We start from the raw sequence: 24171 nt of genomic DNA on the forward strand, positions 1-24171 counted from the left end.
AAACGCCTCAGTAAGTGAAATAAAGTTAAGTAAAACAGTAAATATTACTGACCATCACATGATTTATTTATCTCGTGGAGACCGGCCAAGAAACTAAACACACACACACACACACACACACACACACACACACACAGAAATCATGCCGCTTTCAAAATAATTAGGCATAGAAAGAAATAGATAAAAATGGATGGCTAGTTTAGTTTGGGGTGTCTTCATATTCCTGTCTTGAAATGATTCGTCTCATGCGAGAAAAAAATACAGAAATAGTAGGAGAAATTTACCAGTAAAGAGGATGAAGGAGTGAAAATACTGATCAACTCACACAATTGTATGGTGGGAGAAGAGGAAGGCAAGTTCAGAAGAGGAAGAACTATGGAAATAGCAGTAAGAAATAGCAGAGGATGCAATCTTGCGGCAGTGAATGAGACAATGGAAATAACAGCAGGAAATGGTAAATGATACAATACTGGGGCAGTGAGTGAGAGAATCAAGTCAGCCTATTACAGCAGAGGAATTAATGAAAAGAAAGCTTCTGATTCCATCCTGTTTAGGAGGACTGTGTGAACTGAACCTCTCCATATGAGGAAGTAATACTCCATACATGTAAGGATAAGGCTCCAGTATACAATAAGCAACTGGAAGCAGGAAGAGTGTTGGTAAGAAAAAATACATTAAATTTCCAGTTGTGATTTTTTATAAAGGACAGTCCGAAATTGTTCAGAGTAGAGGAGAGGGATAGTTGCCAGTGAAGAAGGGGAACAGCTGTCTGGAAGTTTGTGTCTAATGGATAGGTGAAGGAATCAAGTTTTCGAGGCTCCTCTATGAGAAATGTTTAATTCCTGGTGAGTTCGGCGTCTGGCAAATGACGCTGAGAAATGATGTGTAGTCATCAGTGTAAGAGTAAACAGAACAAGATGGGATGAGAGATAGGCCAGCGCCCTTTAGAACATCAATGAAAATATGTTTAGAATATAACTGTAGGAATATAACTAGTAGACAAAAAATATAAGATACAGATAGAAAATAAGGATAAAAATAGTACGAGGGAAGCTTAGAAACTAAAGATTTAGGCCATTTAAGCATTTGATACCAGCAAAGGTTTCCCAGAACCCCTAAAAGAGGATGACAATGATTTAGTAGGGAAAGGTAAAAGATCGCCAGTGGATAGTCCTTTGCAGAATCCATACTGATGTTCAGAAAGAAAGTTTAGAGCACATAGGTGCTTCAGACAGGAAGTCAATCCTATAAAATGGTAGTTTGAAGAACTGAAGCGGTCATCCTTCTAAGGAACAGGTTAAATGTAAGCAAACCCCCAGCAAGAACGAAAGGTGTGTGTGTGTGTGTGTGTGTGTGTGTGTATATATATATATATATATATATATATATATATATATATATATATATATATATATATATATATATATATATATATATATATATGGGAAAAGCTTGACCACACACGAACGTGCACAGAAGCACAGTTACAAGAACGGACTCCACCAGGACCGTAAACTCTCTGAGGATCAAGGCTAGACATAGTCAGAGAGAGGTGAAGGAGGAACAAACCCTGAATCATCCAATGTGGAGTTGTCAACAAATGTCTGAGAAAGGAGTTCACTTAAGAGATACAGGAGATGGCAGTGAAACCACCTGAATGAACTAAAGGGTGAAAAGATGAGGAATAACTTCTGAGATATTTTTGGTTAAATGCCACAAGTCTCGAGATAAACTAGCAAGATATTGACTTTTTATAATTAGCTGAAGAATTTTTGCAAGTTGCAGAACAGATTTATCATGACTTCGGGCACAATAATCATAAAGGGCATGAGTGTCAGGAGATGGAAGGATAATGTTCCATCTGTTAGCTTTGGGAAAGTAAGTGGAATGTATGCCTCTGTGGTAGAAACAATTACCTTTGTTATGCCCTCTGCACAGAGAGATGGATCTCCCACAAAATCAGAATGGTACCATTTCAAGTTTTTCAACTTCACAAACTTGTAATGCCAGAAGCACCACTGTTCTGGTGTGTCCAGAGGCAGTGCTGAGACGACAGGACAGGTAACAGAAATAACATTGCGATCAGAAGCGCCAACAGAAAGAACAGTTTAAAAGAATGAATTGAAAGATCAGCGGCGAGGAGATTGAAAATGTTAACCGCATCTCTAAGAAAGTGAGAAATAAGGATACAGTGTTGCACTAATTGATCCAAGTCATGTAAAACAGCAAAACTGAAGGCTTGCTCAACAGGCTTCCCAATGAAAAAAAAAGATGATAGCCAAAGCTGGTGGTGAACACCGCCACATCCAGTTCCACTACAATCCCATTGCTACATTTCACCTAGACTTTCATCGCTCGCTAATAAGTATACAAATAGAAACATACCAGTGCCAAGCCTACAGCTAATTTGCTATTACCACAACAACAACAACAACAACAACAACAACAACTGCTACTACTATTACTACTACTATTACTACTACTACTACTACTACTAGATACTTTTACTATTGCCACCACAACCACCACCACTACCATTACTACTACTGTTGCCACTGCTGCCACTTTTACCACCACCACCACCACTTCCACCATTACTACGTCAACATTTGCTGATGACTTTTTTCTCATTATCATTATTATTATTATTATTATTATTATTATTATTATTATTATTATTATTATTATTGTTACAATTATTATTATCATTATTATTATTAATATCATCATCATCATCATCATCACCATTATCATTGCCATCATCAACGTTATCCAACATTAGACAAAGTATCTATAGACGTACCTAAAGATATATATATTTTTTTATTCAGTCTGCATAACTTAATAATAAGACAAACATTTAGTCTTCCAGTGTAATCCTGATAACAGGTTTGGTCGGTAGGTAGGTTTGAGTGCGCGTATCAGGGTCTTAGCAAGCCTTGCTGCCTACATTAGAGAGCGGCGCTACTCCCCATGACTCACTTTGCTCCTGCTTGCCTGCCATCTGCGACCGCCGACCCCGCCCTTCCCTGCTCAGCCCTACGTAGTGACGGTGAGACTTGTGAACCAATGGCAACAGATTAATATCTTCCAGAAAATTCCACTTTGCTCAAGTTGTGCTTCATAACATGTCATTTTATATATACGAGTATATATATATATATATATATATATATATATATATATATATATATATATATATATATATATATATATATATATATATATATATATATATATATATATATATATATATATATATATTTGTCAACCTTGCATGTCATTATTCTGGCAAATTTGGAAGCTAAATAGAATACTGAGAACATATTTTATTTTTTTTATTTATTTGACGAACGGGCACATCGATGAAGATGAAAGTGCTATTGTATCTGAATAAAGTTATGTACCAAAACAAGTGTTCTTTGCTGGTCACTCACATGGCACATAAATCTTACCCAAGAACGTGTTTATGTAGTAATGCCCTTACAAATCAATTGCATTTGGCACACATTCATTTAGAGTCCAAGAATTCAAATACATATTAAAGATGTTTCTTGCTTTCTCGGCATGTAAAAGTGATCATTGTTTAGAAAAGTTAACATCATAATGACAACCATAATTTTGACAGTGTTAATATTACTATTTCTCTCAAGATTTGCCCTCTTCATCAAAGAATAGATAAATATAGAAGCATGTGCACACACACACACACACACACACACACACACACACACACACACACACACATGTACGTCCGCACGCCCGCCCACCCGCACGCACGCACACAAACACACACACACACACACACACACACACACACACACACACACACACACACACACACACACACACACAGGGTTGGGTTTCTCTGCTTAACAGTTCTAATAGGACTATGTCTGTATATTTCTTTATCTTCAGTAAGACACCCGATGTTATTTTGCTGTCTTGCGAAGGAAACGATGAAGTTACAATCCCGAAAAGAAACTTGTATGTGTGACCGACTGACTTTCCTGTGGCTATGGTCTGCGGGATTGTCAATGCGTGCTATTGCACACCACACCGGCAGAAGTCCCCACACGGTGCGGCGATGGCTGCGCTGGTGGTATGAAGCTCCACTGGACCAATGCATCGGCTACCACTACAGTTTGCCTGACGCCGCGACCAGCACAAGCACGGAGCTGCCAATCAGCGTGACACACAGCGACCTCTCCTCCTCCTTCACATCACTGTCGCCAAGATGGACTGGTGTTCGGGGGAGCACATCGCCCCCGTCCTTGCACGACGCTGGCCTCGTTCAATCTAGATTGTTGCACCGCAGTACTTGTGAAGTTTTTGCGCCTTTTTGCACTCCACACTAGTAAAACGTTTTCATATCTTAAACATTCACATTCGACTTCAGCTTTCCGAATACGTGTGCGTGTATCTACCCCGGAGGCGATGACGTCCCTTCCAAAGGCACATGCACAGCAACAGTCCGAGGTCTAGACGTCTCACGTCTCAGTAAAGTCTGTGCGTGAAGGACGCTCGGAAGCTTTCTATACACAAGTGCTCAGGTTTGCAAATCACACATACACACACACACACACACACACACACAACAACACACACACACACACACACACACACACACACACACACACACACACACACACACACACAGACAAAAAAAAAAAAAAAGTTTTCCTTTTCAATCGAATTTGAGCGTGTTATCCAACAAATAGCTAACGAATAAATATGTCCGATGTTCACTGTATCGTTGTTACTCGTGTGTCGCACGCTGACATCCTGCTGTGAGTGTACGTCACATTCCTAAATATGAACTTTGCCTAAACTGTTGTTTCTTTACCCTTCACCAGTCTGCCATGGTTCTCGTCATTTAGCTGCCTACAGGATTCAGGATGCTAAAGGATTCAGGAAAATAAAAACCTATGCTGTATCGGTAATAAGACTGGGAATATCCTCAATAAGAAGCTGCAAGATATGAAGGCAAAAACAACAATAACTCTAAGGACTGGCTGTGTTTGTAGGGAAGCAGGGCAATGTCCGATGACTCGCTCTGGTAAGATACGCGGCAAATGCACTGCACAGAAAGACAGCCGAGTGATTTGAGGAAAAGGACAATGTTCGAGACAGCAGTAAACAGAAACTACAACGGAATTTAAAGCCTTAGGAAAGAGATGAATCACTCCACTTCACACTTTTGCCACTAATGTTAATGACTACAAGTGTACACCCTAAAGAACAGGTCTATGCAATGAATGGCTAGGCCAGATGTTTACTAGTTGTTATAATATGATGTTAACATATTTAGTTATGTTAAACATATTGTTATGTTTTCATCTCGGCAACCAAGCTGACGAATGCTGTAAATAATTATGATGGAGGAACTTTGATGTGTGTGTGTGTGTGTGTAGAGAGAGAGAGAGAGAGAGAGAGAGAGAGAGAGAGAGAGAGAGAGAGAGAGAGAGAGAGAGAGAGAGAGAGAGAGAGAGAGAGAGTGGAATTTAACACAAATGTGGGTGATGAGACGACACTCCTTTCATTGCCATAGAATGATGTAAAAACAGATACTACAAGAGTTCATATAACTTGCTATGGTGCAGTTTTGTTATTTCGGTACATCAGCCACACAGCAAAACCTATTTAAGTACATCTGTCTACGTTCCCAGTGATTAATGGTGGGTAGGACGGCGCCTCCTAATGGAGGGCTTCGATTTGGCATTTGGGAACAATTATTCCGAGTAGATGCGCTTCCAAACCTAATAGCTTATACGTGTATATATATATATATATATATATATATATATATATATATATATATATATATATATATATATATATATATATATATATATATATATATATATATACACACACACACAAACACACACACACACACACACACACATCATGTGATCACAAATTTGCAGTGATAATTGCTTTATTACATCGTATTCCTGTCTTGGGCACTTAGAAACAAGTTTAGTTTTACTTTTATTTTCCCAGCAACAAATTCATCACTATAATGTGTTCTCAATTACCTTATTTCTGGAATAATTATTTTCAGGATAAATAACATCATTCTGTTGTTAATGTTACATTTCCCCTTGTCATCAGCGACATGATACTGGCGGCGTCACTCTGTTTCTGGTCCTTCGCCTCCTGCCTCCCACTAGCAGCCATGACTCGGCTGCACCGTAAGTTTGATATGACTCATGGAATCATTCTCCTTGTGTACCCATTCACTGTACCTGAGCCTCGGTCATTAGTGAGTTAAATATGCACTTCAGCTTGCTCGTCTGAAAAAGCCAAAAATAAATAAGTACGTAAAGTAATAAATTAATGAATTAAAAAATCAATTACCTTTTTTTGCTGGTTTTACCTGGGCATACCTTATTCCATCTACCTTAGAAATAAATCGATCATTATTGCCAATATCTGTTGTAACTCGCTCACAGCTGCAGCTGACGGGTGGAACACAGACGCTGTCATCGCTGTGAAGGAAGTGTTCCACTCATCATCACAAGTACGGGCTTCTCTCATCATTATTGCTGGAAAAAGTTTCACTGTGAGTCCATTTTCTCCTTAGCAATGATTAACAGTTAAACGTGAATGCTGTTGTTCACTGTTGATCTCACTCAAACGGAGAGAGACAAGGGCAAACTATTTCAGGGACAAATCGAAAACCTCGGAGACTCGCGAGGAGCGGCAGTGCTTGAGGTGACCTCCAACACCTCTCGCCTTGACCAGGTCGTCGCCAGTGCCCGCCAGGTATTTACTAGGGACTTGGGTAACATGCCTCTTTATCTGATATAAGTGTTACCCTAGATATTTAGTAGTGGTAATGGTAGTAGTAGTATTGTTGGTATTGCAACATTTACCGCATAGCTGCCTCGTAACTCCCGTCACCTGCTCGTGGACAGGTGCGGCTGGCGTCATGGGAGGCAGTGGTGATAGTAGTGAGTGATGACCCAGCCTTCCTCGTCGCCTTCGCTCTACAGGCACGCGAGAGTCGCCTCTTTGTGTGGGCGACAAAACTCATCGTGGTGACGCGTCGCTGGCCCCATCGCCTCCATCCCCTCCACCAGACCCTGTCCCTCACCAACTCCCTCCTCGTGGTGCTCGACCTCGTGGCTGGGGTGAGGAGGTATACGAGATTGTTTTTAGGTTTACTGCCTGTTACCCGTACATTTAGTTGAAACTAAAAAAAAGAAAAAAAAATTAACCACTAGTTCTAAGGTTGGAAAGTAGGCGGTAAGTAGAGTGAAAAATACTGCTTTCCGCATATCATAAGCTTACCTATTAATTTCATTAATATTTTACTGAAAACAACGAGTTTCACTGAAATGTTACACCTCACAGACGCTAGAAATTTGTCTCGCCACTTGCTATTCATAAAGACTTAACCAAACAAGTGTATTTTTTTGAGAAGAACAGCCAATAAAAAAAAAAATAAATAAAAAAAAATAAAAAAATAAAATAACACTGACAGTCGATTGCAAAGGGTCTGGGTTAAAAGGATACCACCACATTACTCGTGAACTTCCACAATGCACCTGCACCTACGCTACATGCATGGTACATTACCATACCAACATGCATCTGTACCATCCTCTTTCAAACAATAGTAGACATAAATTACAGTGACACTTTCATTCTCTACTTTTAGAATTGTAGTTATTTTTCTCTAATATGTACAGTTGCCCGAAGAAGTGGTTATATTTAAAAAAAAAAAAATTTAGGACAAAAGATAAACGTTAAACAATAACAGATACATCTCCAGTTCTGCGTGATCTTTGTGAAGCTCTCAATACAAAGCAGTTCATGAGTCCGTACGTTAATTTCATATGGATTTGTAGGCATGAAATTCACCAGATCTGGAAGTCTGTTGAGGTTTGAAATCCCTTGAAAATAACTAACAACACATCTTCCAGGGCTGCTGCGTGGAGAGTACTGCCATACCGAGACACCGATGTCCCTCCACTGAGAGTCACCTCGTGGAGAGTGGGACACGGCCTCGCCTTACAGCGACAACTCTTCCCGGAAAAGTTTTGGAAGTAAGAAGCAGAACTCAATACTTTTATTAGTTTCTCTCTCTCTCTCTCTCTCTCTCTCTCTCTCTCTCTCTTTGTGTGTGCGTGTGTGTGTGTGTGTGTGTGTGTGTGTGTGTGTGTGTGTGTGTGTGTGTGTGTGTGTGTGTGTGTGTGTGTGTGTGTGTGTGTGTGCGGTTTTAAAAAGGAAAATTTTTTTAGAAGTGATACCAAAACATGATAGGCTGTTAATTCTTTCTTCCCTGTCCTACGTTCAACCGACAGACTGTCTAAGGAGACGACAATGCTGGTGGCAATGGAGCAGAACCACAGAAACAAGGTGATCATGCAGCCAGACCCGGCGGCCCCGGGCGGCACGAGAATTCTATTTAGAGGCTTTATGGTCTCCGTCCTCGAGTATTTGGCGCAAGGACTCAACTTCTCGTGAGACAGAGAGACTATGAGTTATGATGCAAAATAATGAAGTTTTTGACATAGTTCAGAAGAGAATGTAAGATCACTGAAAATAAGTAGCATTCAACCTAGAAGAATCTCATGAACGTAAAAACAAATGGTGTAAGCGCATCCTGATATTATCTGTTCCTCTTTTATTTATTTATTTATTTATTTCTATCTATTTATTTATTTATCTATTTATTTATCTATCTATTTTTTTTTTTTGCTTAATTATTTTTGATCGTCTTTGCTTCTGCCGTCGAGAAGGTTCTCGTATCAGCGGCCGCTGGACGGGACGTGGGGCGCCAAGCTACCAAACGGTTCCTTTAGCGGCATGGTGGGCCAAGTCCACAGGGAGGTACTGACTGACACACACACACACACACACACACACACACACACTTCTTGCTAGGACAGTGTTACCATCTCTTGCTATCTTCTACCGCTATTTTCACGCTAACTGCTCTTCTGATTTTGTTAACTGCATGCCTCCTCTTCCCCCAGTCTCGCTGCACAAGAATTTCTTCTTTCTCTCATCCCTATTCTGTCCACCTCTCTAATGCAAGAGTTAACCAGTATTCTCAATCATTCATCCCTTACTCTGGTAAACTCCCTGCCTGCTTCTGTATTTCCTCCTTCCTAAGTCTTGAATTCTTTCAAGAGGGAGGTTTCAAGTCCTTCAATTTTCGATGATTCTCTTGACATCTCTTTTGCGACTGGCACCTCTGGGATTTTTTTCTCTTCTTTGTTTTCCTGGACCAGTGACCACCCTCTTACATAAAAAAAAAAAAAAAAAAAGATCCCCAGCTACTACTTTACAGGACTGGGGTTCACGCCACGATCACAACACCGAGTATTTCTCACAGATGGGCGACCAGTCTCTTTTGATTAACAAGATACACAATATATGACACCGTCCATGACAGTGAAGTAATGTGCATGAGCATACATATGCACTTTGCTGGCATTAGGGTTTAGAAGCACAGTAACTTCACAATTGGTCTAGCACAATACGGATGATCTACATTACTAGCACTCTTCAAAGTCGTAATGTGCTTGTATAGGAGGACGCTGGGACGGGAGGCTTGGAGGTGGTGTTTGGTGTTTGGGGTTTGCATAAAATATGCATGCATATAATTCTTCATTTATAAGCTGAATGCGTTTATTCTTCAGAATGTTAACTTTGGGCTGGGGCCTTTCTCCATTGACGCTGCCCGCTACGAGGTTATTGACTTCACTTGGCCAGTCTCCTCTGTGACTGTCAAAGTATTCGCGGGTCGAGGGAGTCCTGAGGTGGACCCGTGGGCCTTCCTGTTGCCTCTTGGCCCGTGGGTGTGGGCAGCAATGCTTGCTTCCTTATTGCTGCTTTCCATCATCACCTTTTTTCTTTCTGTTATGTTCTCACAAGAAGACTTAAGCACTGAACATTTCGTGACAAGAAAGCTCAGTTTTATCAGCATTCTGCTTCGCCAGTGTGAGTATTTTAGCACTAATACAATACATCCCGTTTGCTTAGTTGCCCACTGATGGTGATATACGATACTCATTGACTGAACCTGGATGTCAAAAACTATATATATATATATATATATATATATATATATATATATATATATATATATATATATATATATATATATATATATATATATATAATAAGAGAAAAAATCGTGGTCCAGCGCGTTACCCTTATCGCTTGAGAACAGTAAGCTAAACAACATTAGCTGCACCAGTTTGTAATCTTAAAGTAAAGTTATTTTAGAGAACTACAGTTTGCTACTATCATGACATAAAGAAACTCTTAGTCATTCCGATGTTCGTGTTTCACTGTGCTACTTAAGGTGAGGGCAAAAAGTGGTCCGCTAATCCATTTCGCACTTCCCTTCATGGCTGACAGCCGTGGGGATGGGTGCTACTTCTTCCTGGTGGCAGCGTGTGGTCATGGGCGTGTGGATGCTCGTGACTCTGGTGCTGACGCGGAGCTACGAGAGCACCCTGATGTCCCTCCTGGCCGTAAGACACCTGCCGCAGCCCTACCAGACCCTCAGGGCAGTGCTCGACGACCACTCCGTGGGTATGGTGTGGCACAAGCAGGGTGCGGTCATGCAAGCGGTTATGGTAAGAACACACACACACACACACACACACACACACACACACACACACACACACACACACACACACACACACACACACACTTATTCTCCTATCCACTTCTACGATGATGATGATGTCACTCTGCATTTTTCCACGCCCTCTTCTTGAATGATATTCAGATATCCCACACTTCTATAATGAAAATTCTAAGTCTGTCCTTTACTAATAATTTAAACTAGAAACTTCACATTTAGTGTCTCCCTACAACAGCTTCTATGAAATCAGGTGTTCTGAGATGTCTCCGCCAGTTTTCTCATACTGCCAGCTGCTAACTCTTCTGTACAGGGGCGTTGTCTGTCTATGTATGGAATACACTTCACATATTTGGAGGGGTTCCACTCATACTGCTCTCGTCAAGCCGTTTCTCATGTTTCTTCATTTTTTTTTTTTTTTGACGGTACTCTTGAGTGGCAGTCATCTTCAGAAGATTATCTTTTTTTTTTTTTACCTTGGCCAAAGATCCTCTTCCATACACACACACACACACACACACACACACACACACACACACACACAACATTGGTAACCACTGAGATTCCAACGCAGTGGCTGGAAACGTTAATGCCATTCCATTTTTTAATTTTTTTATTTTCATTATTCGAATGTACTCAAAAGAATTCGGTAGTGCAGGACGCTACCACTGGGATCCTCAGCGAAGTGAGGGCAAGCGAAGAAGAGGGCCGGCTCACTAAACTTCCGCTTTTCGCATATGACTCAATTGTGAATGAGATTACATCGCACAGCAAAGTAATAATCGACTACGATATAATAACAACCATCGTCAGAAACAATCATTTTTCTCAAACAGGTACAGTAGATATGAGGAGATACCGACTGCACCCAGGCATGTCCACGAGCATGTGCACACGAGCGCACGCACGCTCCAACATTCATGGCCATAGGTCTAATTTTCAGTTTGAGGAACACCTCCTCTCCTCTACTACACCTCATCTTTTCCTCATCGGTGCACAAGTGTCTGAGGCAACTAACAGTAACCTCTTCTCTGTTCCCTCTTACTTTCTGCGTCCTCGTTTTCAATCCAAAGCTGGATTTGCCCAACAACCAAGCTTGCTCTCGTGCCCAAGCGTTTGAATTTTCCGCAATTTCTACCATCTGGCTACGACTGTAGAATCGCTCTTAAACTAAATTTAAACTAATTCCTCTAACTATAAAAACTTCTTTGACTACTTAACTTCCAAAGTGGATCACATCCTGACTCTCTTCCATTTCTCGGATATCTCCATTCCTGGAGACTTCAATGTTCACCACCAGCTTTGGCATTCATCTACCTTCACTGACCATCTTGGTCAACTAGTCTTTAGCTTTGTTATCCTCACCGCCTAGAACAACTGGTGCAATACCATACTCATACCTCTATTCCTTCTGCTTATTTCGTCACTCTGTCTTCTCCGCTGGGATCCTTCGATCACAACCTCTTATCTTGTCCTGTCACTTCAATTCCTACTTAGGATCACCCATTGCAGAGGTGCCATTTTGCCTCTGATGATTTTGGGGACTTGAGGAGCTAGTATTCTAATTTTCCTTGGAATGACTACTGCTTTCGTGTCACGGACCCGTCTCTGTGTGCTACTGCATAACAGAGGTGATAGTGTCTGGCATGGAGGCGTACATTATTCACTGTTTCTCTTACCTAGACCCACAAACTTTCGTTTAACTCAGACTGTTCTCGTGCTATATATGATAGAGGGCCCCCCCCAAACATGACTTAAGCCTTCCATCACCTGAATCTCATGTACTTTATATTTTTGTCATGCCGAGTCTGTTCTCCAACTAGCCAAAAGTTCCTTCATTAATAGAAAATGTCGAAAACTTTCTACATGTAACTTCTCTCATGACTTCTGGCATCTAGCCAAAAATCTTTCAATTAACTGCTCCATCATCTTTCTCTCCTTTACTTCAACCTGATGGCATTACGGTCATCTCATCTATTCCTAAAGCTGAACTTTTTTTTCAACCTTTGCTAAAAACTCCATCTTGGATGATTTAGGTCTTGTTCCTCCCTCTCCTCCACCCTCCGAGTATTTCATGCTCCCCATTAAGATCCTTTACAATACTGTTTTCCATGCCCTCGATGACCTTAATCCTCTGAAGGCTTATGGACCTGGCAGGATCTCTCCTATTGTTCTCCAAAATTGTGCCTTCTCATACTCTTTCAACTCTGTGTATCAACATCTACCTTTCCTTCTTCCTGGCAGATTGACTATATCCAAGATGCTCTTAAAAAGTTTTTTTTTTTTTTTTTTTTTTTATGTAGGAGGGACCCTGGCCAAGGGCTACAAAAATCCAATAAAAAAAAAAAGCCCACTGAGATGCCAGTCCCATAAAAGGGTCCAAAGTGGTAGTCAAAAACTGAAGGATAAGTGTCTTGAAACCTCCCTCTTGAAGGAATTCAGGTCATAGGAAGGTGGAAATACAGAAGCAGGCAGGGAGTTCCAGAGTTTACTTAAGAAAGGGATGAATGGCTGAGAATACTGGTTAACTCTTGTATTAGAGAGGTGAACAGAATACGGGGTGAGAGGAAGAAGAAAGTCTTGTACAACGAGGTCGTGGGAGGAGGGGAGACATGCAGTCAGCAAGATCAGAAGAGCAGTTAGCATGAAAATAGCGGTATAAGACAGCTAGAGATGCAACACTCCGGCGATAAGAGAGACGCTGAAGACAGTCAGTTAGAGGAGAGGAGTTAATGAGACGAAAAGCCTTTGATTCCACCCTGTCTAGAAGAGCGGTATGAGTGGAACCCCCCCAGACATGTGAAGCATACTCCGTACATGGACAGATAAGGCCCTTGTACAGAGTTAGCAGCTGGGGGGAGGGATGCGAAAAACTGGCGGAGACGTCTCAGAACACCTAACTTCATAGAAGCTGTTTTAGCTAGAGATGAGATGTGAAGTTTCCAGTTCAGATTATAAGTAAAGGACAGACCGAGGATGTTCAGTGTAGAAGAGGGGGACAGTTGAGTGTCATTGAAGAAGAGGGGATAGTTGTCTGGAAGGTTGTGTCGAGTTGATAGATAAAGGAATTGAGTTTTTGAGGCATTAAACAACACCAAGTTTGCTCTGCCCCAATCAGAAATTTTAGAAAGATCAGAAATCAGGCGTTCTGTGGCTTCCCTGCGTGAATATTTACTTCCTGAAGGGTTGGAGGTCTATGAAAAGACGTGGAAAAGTGCAGGGTGGTATCGTCAGCTTAAGGGTGGATAGGACGAGAAATTTGGTTGAGAAGATCATTGATGAATAATAACAAAAGAGTGGGTGACAGGATAGAACCCTGAGGAACACCACTGTTAATAGATTTAGGAGAACAGTGACCGTCTACCACAGCAGCAATAAAACGGTCAGAAAGGAAACTTGAGATGAAGTTACAGAGAGAAGGATAGAAGCCATAGGAGGGTTGTTTGGAAACCAAAGCTTTGTGCCAGACTCTATCAAAAGCTTTTGATATGTCCAAGGCAACGGCAAAAGTTTCACCAAAATCTCTAAAAGAGGATGACCAAGACTCAGTACGAAAAGCCAGATCACCAGTAGAGCATCCTTGACGGAACCCATACTGGCGATCAGATAGAAGGTTGTGAAGTGATATATGTTTAAGAATGTTCCTGTTGAGGATAGATTCAAAAACTTTAGATAGGCAAGAAATTAAAGCAATAGAACGGTAGTTTGAGGTATTAGAACGGTCACCCTTTTTAGGAACAGGCTGAATGTAGGCAAACTTTCAGCAAGAAGGAAAGGTAGATGTTGACAGACAGAGCTGAAAGAGTTTGACTATGCAAGGTGCAAGCACAGAGGCACAGTTTCGGAGAACAATAGGAGGGACCCCATCAGGTTCATAAGCCTTCCCAGGGTTTACGCCACCAAGGGCATGGAAAACATCATTACGAAAAATTTTAATAGGTACCATGAAGTAGCTAGAGGGAGACAGTTCTAATCCCTCAAACTGCCGTCCTCTTGATTTAATTCCCCTTCTTTAAAGTTTTGACCTTACCCTTAGCAGGAAGATTCTTAAACATCTATCACTTTACAACCTTATATTTTATCACCAGTATGGGGTTCCATTGAGGCCGCTCTACTGATGCTCTGGCTTTCCTTACTGAGGCTTGGTGATCGTCTTTTAAATATTTTGGTGAAACTTTTTCTGTTGTCTTAGACATATCAAGAGCATTTGACAGTCTGGTACGAAGCGTTGATTTTCAAACTACCCTCATACAGCTTCCATCCTTCTCTCTGTAACATCATCTCAAGTTTCCTTTTTGATCATTTTCTTGCTGTTGTGGTAAACATTCTCATCTCTATGAAGTTATGCGTTCTGAGCTATCTCCGCTAGTTTTCTTACCCCTCAACTGCTAACTCTTTACAGGTGTCTAATCCCTCCAGGTATGGAGTATGCTTCACATGTATCGGGATTTCCACTCATACCGGTCTTTTAGACAAGTTGGAATCAAAAGCTTTTCGTCTAATCAACTCTTCTCCTATAATTGACTGTCTTCAGCCTCTCTCTCACCGCCACAGTGTTGCATCTCTTGCAACTGCTCTTCTGATCTTGCTCACTGCATGTATCCCTTCCTCCCACGGCTTCGCTGCACAAGACTTTCTCACCACTATTCTGTTTACCTCTCTAATGCATCGTTCAGCCATTTTTCTGGTAAACTTTGGAACTCCCTGCCTATTTCTGTATTTCCTCCTTCTTTCATTTTAAAGTCTTTCAAGGGATAGGTTTCAACACATTTATTTTCCAATTTTCGATGATTCTTTTTGACCTTGTTTGAGGACAGGTTCTCATGTGGGCCGTTTTTTTTTTTATTATTTATTTATTTATTTATTTATTTTTTACTTTTTGTTGCCCTTGGCCAGTGGAACTCTTGCATAAAAGGAATAAATGTAAGAAAAAAAAAAATCTGCATCTCGCCTTCTCACTCTAAGATAACCTAAGTATTTCTGTTGCTTATCATTCTATAAATAGATTGAAAAAGAAAAGAAGTAATAGTTCCAGAGGAGAAAACGAGTTTATCTTTTTAGGGCGGTGTGACTTCTACTTTGGGCAGGAGCATATTCTGTCGCATCCCATATCACTGATCAGCCAGAAGGACAGTCCTCTCATTCCAGTCTTCAACAGACGGTGAGGAGCACGCACGCCCTTCCTAGAGCATGAACTATTACTTTTTTCTGCAGGATATTCTTTAGTATTTTTTCCTCCCAAAGAACTGATAGTGCTGTTCCTACTGTTGTCATAGTTCATGTAAATTCAGAAAATACCCTAACATAGTTATGACCAATTCATCAAATAGTTTTTGACAACGACGGCGACAATCTTTCCCTTTTCCTCTTCCAGCTGTTGTTAGTTATCCTCTCACCACAGCTTGTGACTCACTCGTACTTGTACCTCAATTTCAAAAACAGAATTGGCTGTTGTGTCTTTGTATATAACGATATGTAACTTGTGCCCATGCTTTTTAGTCTTCAGTAATTTCACCGTCTGGCTAAGGCATTATTGTCACTCTCCCAATACGTTCATCTTCGTCTGTGCTGTGTATGTCTCACCTAACTCCTCCAACTGTATAAACTTCTTTGACTGTCATCTTCTTTCACTGACCAACTTAATGAATAAGTCTCCAACTTCGTACATACATGATGGAGAACAATTAATGCAACATTCCACCAGTATTTCTTACCACCTTGAATATATGCCCAACATTTTCGACTTTTTCCTCAACATGTAATCCTATGCCTTGTCAAACTATTCTCTCCGTTGGGCTCCTTCAATCACAATCTTTTTTCTATATCCTGTCATGTTGCTTCAGTTCCGCCTCCGGACCAAACAAAGGAAAAAGGGGGTGGTTTCTGGTACTGTAAGTCTGCTAAATAGGAGGACCTCAAAAAAGTGCTATTGTAAATTTTCATGGAAAGGCAATTGCTCCAGTGTCATAGACCACTCTCTCTATGCAGACCACTTAACAGAAGTGATCGTCTTTGGCAGAAAAATGTTCATTCCATGAGATTTTTCTAACCCAAAGTGCCCAAAAACCTTAATCCAACTCAGCTTGCTCTCGTGCTGTCCATGTTAAATAGGCGGATTACAGATCGTATATTAGTTTTCCATCTCCTGAAACTCATGCCCTTTATTGCTGCGCTCGAAATCATGCCAAATTTGTGCTCCAATCTGTCAGAAACTCTTTTATCAACATGTCAAAATCTATCCAGTTCTCTTTGTGACTTCTGGCATCTAGTCTAAAGTATCTCCAACAATTTTTCCCCTTCATCATTTTATTTCATCCAGAGGTCTCTAATGCCATCTCATCTCTGCAGTTAAACTAATTTCTCAGACCTTTGCTGATAAGTCCACACTGGATGATTCTGGGGTTGTTCCTCCCTCTTCCTCTAACATTATGCCTGCTATACAGATTCTCTAAGTATGTTTTCTCTCCCCTTTCTGGTCTTGATTAATACCCCTACACTGCCATACACATCAGTTGCTGTGCTGATGGAATTGTTTCGTTTTGCGACAAACTGGCAACCGCCGGGCACCGCCGACATAAGCCACGCCCACTCTTGTAATTAGTCACCGTGCAACTATACAAGTTGGGTGACATGCTTGAGACAATTTTGTTTTTTTTTTCCTTACGTCATTTACAATCTTAGGTAAGGATATATATATATATATATATATATATATATATATATATATATATATATATATATATATATATATATATATATATATATATATATATATATAACACGAGAACAGGCTAAATAATTGAGTCCAAAATTTGTGCAATTGTATATATATATATATATATATATATATATATATATATATATATATATATATATATATATATATATATATATATATATAACTCGAGAACAGGCTAAGTAAATAAGTCCAAAATTTGTGCAATTGTATATATATATATATATATATATATATATATATATATATATATATATATATATATATATATATATATATATATATATATATATATATATATATATATATGACTACTGCTTCCGTGCCAGAGGCCCATCTTTGTGTACCGAGCGCATGACATAGGTGATAGTGTCTGGAATGGAGGCGTACATTCCTCACTCTTTTTCTCGATCTAAACCTTCCAAATCTTAGCCTGTTCTCGTGTCATACATGACAGAGAGATGGCTCAAAAGGTAATTGAGCCTTCCATTACCAGGATATCATGTGCTTTAGATTTCTGCCAAGTCTATTCTCCAACTAGCCAAAAATTCCTTCCTTAATAGAAAGTGTCAAAATCTTTTAAGATCTAACTCCCTTCGTGACTTCTGGCACATAGCCAAAAACATCTCTAATAAATTTACCTCTATTTCTTTCCCTCCTTTATTTCAACCAGATGGCACCACTGATACCACATCTATCTCTAAAGCTGAACTCTTCGCTGAAACCTTTGCAAAAAACTCTACCTTGGATGATTCAGGGCTTGTTCCTCCCTCTCCTCCACCCTCTGGTTATTTCATACTAGCTGTTAAAGTTCTTTGCAATGATGTTTTTCCATGCCCTCGCTAGTCTAAGCCCTCGGAATGCTTATGAACCTAATGGGGTCCCTCCTGTTGCTCTCCGAATTTGCGCCACGGTGCTTGCATCTTGCCTAGTCAAACTCTTTGAACTCTGTCTGTCAATATCTACCTTTCCTTCTTGCTGGAAGTTTGCCTACATTCAGCCTTTCCCTAAAATGGATGGCCGTTCTAAACCCTCAAACTACAGTTCCTGCTTATCTAAAGTTTTTCTTTTTTTTTTATTTATCCTCAACACGAAGATTGTTAAACGTCTATCACTTCACAACCTTCTATATGATCGCCAGTATGGGTTCCGCCAATGCCGCTCTACTGGCTTTCCTTACTAAGTCTTCGTTATCCTCTTTTAGAGATTTTGGGGAAACTTTTACTGTTACCTTAGACATATCAAAAGCTTTTGATAGTTTGGCACAAAGCTTTAATTTCCAAACTATCCTCCTACGGCTGCTATCCTTTTCTCTGTAACTTCATCTCAAGTTTCCTTTCTGACCGTTCTATTACTGCTGTGGTAAACAGTCACTGTTCTTCTATATCTATTAACAGCCGTGTTCCTCAGGGTTCTGTCCTGTCATCCACTCTCTTCCTATTATTCATCAATGAACTTCTAAACCAAACTTTTTGTCTTATCCATTCCTATGCTGATGATACCACCCTGCACTTTTGGACGTCTTTTTGTAGACGTCCAACTTCAGGAACTAAAAAGTTCATGCAGGGAAGCCACAGAACACCTGACTTCTGATCTCTCTAAAATTTCTGATTGGGGCAGTGCAAACTCATTATTGTTCAATGCCTCAAAAACACAATTCCTTCATCTTTCAACTTGACACAACCTTTCACACAACTATCCCATATTTTTCAATGACACTCAACTGTCCCCCTCTTCTACACTGACATCCTCGGTCTGTCCTTTACTTATAAAAAAAAAATAAACTGGAAACTTCACATCTCATCTCTAGCTAAAACAGTTTCTATGAAGTTAGGAGTTCTGACACATCTCCGCCAGTTTTTCTCAACCTTCAAGCTGGTAACTCTGTACTGGGGCCTTATCCGTCCACGTATGGAGTATGCTTCACATGTCTGGGGGGATTCCACTCATACCGCTCTTCTAGACAGGGTGAAATAAAAAGCTTTTTCTCTCATCAACTCCTTTCCTCTAATTGACTGTCTTCAGCCTCTTTCTCATCGTCGTAATGTTGCATCTCTTGCTATCTTCTACCGCTATTTTCATGCTAACTGCTCTTCTGATCATGCTAACTGCATGCCTCCCCTCCTCCCACGGCCTCGCTGCACAAAAGTTTCTGCTTCCTCTCACCCCTATTCTGTTCATCTCTCTAATACAAGAGTTAACCAGTATTCTCAGTCATTCATCCCTTTCTTAGGTAAACTCTGGAGCTCCCTGCCTGCTTCTGTATTTCCACCTCCCTCTGACTTGAATTCCTTCAAAAGGAAGATTTCAAGACACTTATCCTTCAGTTTTTGACTGCTGCTTTGGATCCGTTTCTGGGACTGGCATCTCAGTGTGAGTTTTTTTTTTTTTTTTTATTGGATTTTGTTGCCCTTGGCCAGTGTCCCTACTACATGAAAAATTATATATATATATATATATATATATATATATATATATATATATATATATATATATATATATATATATATATATATATATATATATATATATATATATATATATATATATATATATATATATATATATATATATATATATATATATATATATTGTGATATTATAGGTAGTATATTTATACATACGTTAATTTTCTTTTTACTATTATTATTCCTTTTATTATGGTTATTATTATTTATTATTGTTATTTTATTATTATTTATAATTTACGAGTACACGTGAAATCGCTTTGCATTGGCGTCTCGTCCCGCGCGCTATTGTTCGTTAGTCAGTCGCTTGCTAGCTTCCTGGCTGCTGAGTGAGTCACAGCTTGCTTCCTGTGGCGTTCAGCCACGCTGTTTGTACTCTGCAGTTCTTTCATTATACTGGAGGCTCTACTCAGTGTTTTGCTGTCCCTTGATACGTGAACAAGCTGATAAACTGTGTTCTGTCTCCGGTACAATATATATATATATATATATATATATATATATATATATATATATATATATATATATATATATATATATATATATATATATATATGTTACCGCCGAGCGGGTGAAAGTTGTTGTTGAGCAAGCGTATGCTAAATAATACGATTTGTGTTATGAGAGTTAAAATGAACTAGTAAAATTATATATATATATATATATATATATATATATATATATATATATATATATATATATATATATATATATATATATATATATATATATATATATATATATATATATATATATATATATATATATATATATATATATAAAACACACACACACACACACACACACACACACACACACACACACACACACACACACACACACACACACACATTACAGCTAAACTATATAAAACTATATATATATAAAACACACACACACACACACACACACACACACATTACAGCTAAACTGTAAATACATCTTGTTGTAGGTTTTGTTGTAAACGTATTTCTTTAAGATATTTACTTATGTGTTTATTTTCCGTAAGAAAATAAGTTTGAAAAGAAAAGAATATAATTAAATGATTTGTAAAATGCCGTTGAGAAAACTTTTCAAATCTCAAATGCATTGCTGATACCCTACCCCGCGCACCGACGACACACACACACACACACACACACACACACACACACACACACACACACACACACACACACGAACACGCACACGCACACACTTATTATTATGAATATTATTATTACTGTCATTATTATTATTATTATTATTATTATTATCATTATTATTATTATTATCTTACTTTTTTTTATTATTACTATGCTTCTACTCTTCTAAAACTTCGTTTAAAAAACTTTTTAAATGTGTGGAATGTCGCTGATAGCCGAGCACGCACAGCGATGACACACAGATACACGCACACACACATTACTGTTGTGTTGTTGTTGCTGATGCTGCTATTATTATTGTCAAATATACTTCTTATTCTTCTATTCTTCTTCTTTTTCTTGTTGTTGTTGTTGGTGCTATTATTATTATTGTTACGCCCCACCAGGGGGTAACGGGGGACCAGAGACTCCTTAGGGGTTGCCGTCCCCTACCACTGACCTACGTTCTATCCAATCGGCCAATGGCATGGCATATCTTTACTCCTGACTCCTCTACCTCCAGGTGTCGGGTTGGGTAGGTGCACACTCTACATTTCTAGGCCGGTAATTCCCCCGGCTATGCCGCAGGGGCACCCTCCCTTTCTCCCCGGTGGGTTCGCAGCACAGCAGGGTCCCACAGGGTCGCCTGTCGGCCCGCCCAATCATGCCTTAAGTTGGATTACATCACCCTCGACGATGTTGTTCCTACTGTGGCCTGGACGTGAACGAGCCGCCCGCCACCGTCAACTGCACTGCCTTCCCTGGGCAGGGGGGCCCAGGGAAGGCAGTGCAGACGGGTTTTTGGATGGGAATGATAGGTGGATATAGGTAGATATATTTCATACAGGGACTGCCACGTGTAAGCCTGGTCGCTTCTTGCAGCTTCCCTTATTTCTTATTTTCTTATATTCTTATCACTAATCATGGATCATGCTAATTAGGGCAATCAACCCCTCGTAATACAGATGTGGAACTCACGTGTTTGGGGTCTTGAGGAGGCCTGTCACAAAGCAACACCTGTGTCTGTATTGTAGTGGTCCGATCTTTCCTGGCGTAGTCACACCCTAACTCGGTGGAGGTACAAAGGAATAAGTCCCTCCGGGCTTCGTTCCTGCTGGCCCTCGGCGCCTCACGCCTGCCAGTCTTACCCTTAGGTCAGTAATAGTTTCTGGGTGACTCATTCCTTTAGGGAGATCCCTCTGTGTCTTATCTACCCTACGCGCCATGTCATTAACTTTACCACGTAAACACAACCCTCGCTACCTCTCTGCAGATAAGCTCTCCACAGGTAGTTCCTCTCACACATCTTCACTACTGCAATTAACTACTATAATTAATTCAGTTTCCTTAATCTCTACTGTAATTGGTTTCCTTAGCGTTACCCATTCTTTATATACTAGTTCACTTTAACTCTCATATTATTTAGCATACGCTTGCTCAACAACAACTTTCACCCGCTCAGCGGTAATATATATATATATATATATATATATATATATATATATATATATATATATATATATATATATATATATATATATATATATATATATATATAATTTTTCATGTAGTAGGGACACTGGCCAGGGGCAACAAAAATCCAATAAAAAAAAAAAAAACCCACTGAGATGCCAGTCCCAGAAATGGATCCAAAGCAGTAGTCAAAAACTGAAATATAAGTGTCTTGAAATCTTCCTCTTGAAGGAATTCAAGTCAGAGGAAGGTGGAAATAAAGAAGCAGGCAGGGAGCTCCAGAGTTTACCTAAGAAAGGGATGAATGACTGAGAATACTGGTTAACTCTTGTATTAGAGAGGTGAACAGAATAGGGATGAGAGAAAGCAGAAACTTTTGTGCAGCGAGGCCGTGGGAGGAGGGGAGGCATGCAGTTAGCATGATCAGAAGAGCAGTTAGCATAAAAAATAGCGATAGAAGATAGCAAGAGATACAACATTGCGACGATGAGAAAGAGGCTGAAGACAGTCAGTTAGAGGAAAGGAGTTGATGAGACAAAAAGCTTTTGATTTCACCCTGTCTAGAAGAGCGGTATGAGTGGAACCCCCCCAGACATGTGAAGCATGCTCCATACGTGGACGGATAAAGCCCCAGTACAGAGTTAGCAGCTTGAAGGTTAAGAAAAACTGGCGGAGATGTGTCAGAACTCCTAACTTCATAGAAACTGTTTTAGCTAGAGATGAGATGTGAAGTTTCCAGTTTATTTTTTTTTTATAAGTAAAGGACAGACCGAGGATGTTAGTGTAGAAGAGGGGGACAGTTGAGTGTCATTGAAGAAGATGGGATAGTTGTCTGAAAGGTTGTGTCAAGTTGAAAGATGAAGGAATTGTGTTTTTGAGGCATTGAACAATAATGAGTTTGCACTGCCCCAATCAGAAATTTTAGAGAGATCAGAAGTCAGGTGTTCTGTGGCTTCCCTGCGTGAACTTTTTAGTTCCTGAAGTTGGACGTCTACAAAAAGACGTCCAAAAGTGCAGGGTGGTATCATCAGCATAGGAATGGATAAGACAAAAAGTTTGGTTTAGAAGTTCATTGATGAATAATAGGAAGAGTGGATGACAGGACAGAACCCTGAGGAACACGGCTGTTAATAGATATAGAAGAACAGTGACTGTTTATCACAGCAGCAATAGAACGGTCAGAAAGGAAACTTGAGATGAAGTTACAGAGAAAAGGATAGCAGCTGTAGGAGGGTAGTTTGGAAATTAAAGCTTTGTGCCAAACTATCAAAAGCTTTTGATATGTCTAAGGCAACAGTAAAAGTTTCCCCAAAATCTCTAAAAGAGGATGACCAAGACTTAGTAAGGAAAGCCAGTAGAGCGGCATTGGCGGAACCCATACTGGCGATCATATAGAAGGTTGTGAAGTGATAGACGTTTAACAATCTTCGTGTTGAGGATAAATAAAAAAAAAGAAAAACTTTAGATAAGCAGGAACTGTAGTTTGAGGGTTTAGAACGGCCATCCATTTTAGGGAAAGGCTGAATGTAGGCAAACTTCCAGCAAGAAGGAAAGGTAGATATTGACAGAGTTCAAAGAGTTTGACTAGGCAAGATGCAAGCACCGTGGCGCAAATTCGGAGAGCAACAGGAGGGACCCCATTAGGTTCATAAGCATTCCGAGGGCTTAGACTAGCGAGGGCATGGAAAAACATCATTGTAAAGAACTTTAACAGCTAGTATGAAATAACCAGAGGGTGGAGGAGAGGGAGGAACA

At 39.9% G+C, this 24171-nt stretch overlaps 1 long non-coding RNA gene across 1 annotated transcript in view; it reads left to right on the plus strand.

The window, feature by feature from the left end:
* LOC135112923 (uncharacterized) overlaps nt 1-4597 on the plus strand; it is a 12273-nt gene extending 7676 nt beyond the window's left edge. Inside the window, exons 2-3 of the long non-coding RNA XR_010274615.1 lie at nt 2903-3052; nt 3919-4597. This is a non-coding gene — a long non-coding RNA (uncharacterized LOC135112923). The remainder of the gene's footprint in view (nt 1-2902; nt 3053-3918) is intronic.
* The last annotated feature ends 19574 nt before the right edge of the window (nt 4598-24171 follow it).

This window comes from Scylla paramamosain, chromosome 2, assembly GCF_035594125.1.
Source record: "Scylla paramamosain isolate STU-SP2022 chromosome 2, ASM3559412v1, whole genome shotgun sequence".
In the NCBI taxonomy this organism is placed as follows: domain Eukaryota; kingdom Metazoa; phylum Arthropoda; class Malacostraca; order Decapoda; family Portunidae; genus Scylla; species Scylla paramamosain.